Raw genomic sequence first — 3,355 nt, forward strand, 5'->3', positions numbered from 1 at the left:
GATATTTAAAAGTTGACGCTCTGCATTGCAGTATAATGGTTGAATTGTTTACATAAAATACAATTACATGAATTAAGTAATGATATCAGTAAAAGATGACAATTTTATTTATTACAGAAAATCTAAAATTCACTAACAGTAACCTATAAATGTCAGAAAAATCAAATATAGCAGTTTGAAACGAACAGTGTAGGCATATCCTCTCTGCAGCCAGGCTTCAACATCCTGCCAGGCTGCCCCAGTCTCACTGTGGCTGGGAGGGAGGGAGGGTGGACCAGAGGATTGCCTACACAACACATAAATGTTCAACAGCTTCTTCATTGTTTCTGAGTGAACAATAATGACTAAAGGTTGCTTTTTAAAAAAACAAACAAACAAACAAACAAACAAACAAACCTAATTACAGCAATAATGACAGTTAAGCCACTTTATGTGTGCCTCTATTTTGAAATACTATTTACAAAAATATTATTATTTTGGTTTGTTATAAACTTTAAACTTTTTCAAAAGTACACAATTATATTTTTGGACAAATTTTTCTATGAAACATAAATTTTTATGAGCTTTTATCATGTTTCTGGCCAGTGCAATCATCAGGGTGGGTCTGGGTTGATAACTGCACATTTCTGGCCAGAAATGTTTCAGCAGTGTTACATAAGTAGTACATATGTAACACTTGCTTTCTGTTACCAGCTGATACCCTACATTTGTATAGACATTTGATGGTGTGAGGTTGGGGAGTTGAGTGGGAGGGGGGGGGGGGGAGGGTACGGTGGGAGTTGAGGGGGGGGGGTTTCCTTTCCTGTTAGGTTTCCTTTGTTTTTCTTTTTTTTTTCTTTTAAGAGAGACACAGTCCTCCTGTGTCTTCTCCAATCTTCACATGTAAAATCCAACAATGTGAAGCACATAGCAGCCAGAAACTGTAATGCCACAGATCAGAGAAACTTCATCATCACCATCTTCATCGCCATACGATCAGAGCGTGAGACTTCACATCTGGAGCACAGGAGAGATTCTGTGATAAGTCTTCCTTCTAGCTTGTCCCACAAGCAGTCGGTGAGATTTACTAACAACAAAAAGGGTTAATGACATTATTTCCATGAAAACATGTATTCATTCTTTGTGAAGTGTTTAAATTGTGTTTTCACTTGACCTTAGGAGTGTTAGAGTGTATTGTAATGTCTGTACTCAGGTGTTTCCCTCTGTGATCCATCCCCTTCAGAGCCGAGACACTCAGGACTGAACAGACTGCACAGTTTCTGTGACCGAGCCTCCAAAACACCTTCTTTGAAACCACTCATGATAGAAGGGCTTCATATTTGCAGCAGCACTACTACAGGTATTCAGTTTATTACAGGATGTGTTTGTTTCTTAGGACCAGCTCTGAGTGCACACTACCTAACATATACACCTTTCTGTTTATTACAAACCAACTACTCTGGATCATACGGCCAGTTGGCAGGAATGTTGCTGCAGGAAAACATCCCTGGAGATCACCATCATTGTCAGACTGACTGTGCCTCCTCTGTGCAGTGTCAAGATCCTCCCTAAATGAGTGTGTAAGTTAACATTTTCATTATTTTATTCCCTTTGACAAGACAAGTATCACTGATATTTACATTTACAACTACATATTCCTGTTTTCTGCTCTTCTTTTAAAGTCCTCAGCTATCCTGCTTCTGTGCTGCTTGCCACACATCAAACACTGGCCGGATGACAGGGAGGATCCACTCTGAAGTCACTAGACATGATGAGGATCATATGGGACTTCATAGTTTCACAGAAACGTTGTGCTCTGTGATTACAGGTTTTAAATGGACATAATGACTGCCTCTCTCTGATCAACAGGCTAAAGGATTGTTGTCATTGTTAGTGCTCTGTACAATGTATGCTTATTTAGTATTTCATCACAGAGCAAACCTTTATTTATTTAACATATTTTTATTTTGTTTTAATGTTGAATTAACTGTGGGGATTTTTTTAAGTGGGCACTCGGGATGTCATATGACCAGAAATGTGGTAACTGGAATTCAACGTTATGGAAGAAAAAATCTGCTAAGAACAAAACACACACAAAACCCCCCAAGAAAATTCAAATTCATTCCATGTAATCCAATCTAAAACATTTTAAACTGCTGAACAGCAACACAAACAGTGTTAAAAAACAGTTAACAGAATGATTATGATGATTTTGTACCAAAGTTTCAGGTCACATGGCACACCTAGTGTGTAGTGTGGGGTATCAGCTGGTAAGTATAGGTTTTTTTTTTCATATTTGTGTCCTTAGAGTTCAGATAGATAAAGCCTTGTGTATAATAATTAGTCATAACCACAACTCAAAGTCAGGGACTAACTAATTTTGGGACTTTGTGTCTGAGCCCAGGTTAAAACAATGTGTAAAAAAGCATTTAGTGGCATGGCTGAACAATGCTGTATTGATACTTATTTATCCATGTTCACAAAAAGGACTAATGTGTTTATTTGATTATTTGCACGTGTTAAACTGTGTCACCACCTTAGGCTTTCATTTGAGTTTACTCAAAAATCTCTATACAGTTCTCTTTTACCACTGTGTGGACTCTGTTTACATTAAAACATAAAGAAGAATGAGTAATAAAAAGATGTGTAGACAGATTAAGTAGGACGATAGAAACAGCTGTTCAGCCATGTTCTAAGAAACCAACACAATTTAAAGGTTCAGGATTGTGGTTTTAAAAGTTGAATTTTCATGTATTTCATATCTTGCTTATTATTTTTTATTTAGTTATTTAATTTAGTTATTTTTATTTATTCTACCAGTCCTTTTCAGAAAGAAGCTGTAAAATATGACTTAAGATTTTTATGTTATTTTCTATGACATACAAAACAAATTGATGTATGTAATACTATTAAACATGATATACACATGTGTATATGTCTGAAAAACATTATGCTGTATATTAAAGTTTGCATTTTCTCCAGAATTTTTGTTCATCTTTTAAGTTCATTTCAGTTAGAAGAATTTGAACTTTTAATATTCATTCAGAGATTTTCTGACTCTAAATTTTCTTTTGTCATTACTCATTTTTTTATTATTTACATTTTAAACATGTTTAGCTTTTTTCCAACTTCTTCTGTGTGAACATCAGCTTTCAAAAGTTCTGCACTTTTGTTTTCACTTTAAAAATTCTGTATTTTCCAGCTCATTCAGAATTTTTAACTTAACATTCAGTAATTAATTCATTTCAGTGCATACATTCAGATTCAAGCATTCACACTGCAGTTTCTTCAGAAAATGCACTTTCTAGTTATTATTATTTTTTCCTATTCCGTACGTTTTTCGCCGACTATCTCCTTCAAAACCATTCAACTTAGA

The 3,355-nt window shown here is 35.3% G+C and overlaps 1 long non-coding RNA gene across 1 annotated transcript; it reads left to right on the forward strand.

Moving 5' to 3' along the window:
- Nucleotides 1-849: 849 nt before the first annotated feature.
- On the forward strand, nucleotides 850-1,742 carry LOC309713712. The gene is made up of 3 exons (XR_014278651.1): nucleotides 850-1,339; nucleotides 1,456-1,559; nucleotides 1,662-1,742. It is a non-coding gene; the product is annotated as an uncharacterized lncRNA (long non-coding RNA).
- The last annotated feature ends 1,613 nt before the right edge of the window (nucleotides 1,743-3,355 follow it).

Source organism: Aulonocara stuartgranti (assembly GCF_965226115.1).
Source record: "Aulonocara stuartgranti genome assembly, chromosome: 9".
Taxonomy (NCBI): domain Eukaryota; kingdom Metazoa; phylum Chordata; class Actinopteri; order Cichliformes; family Cichlidae; genus Aulonocara; species Aulonocara stuartgranti.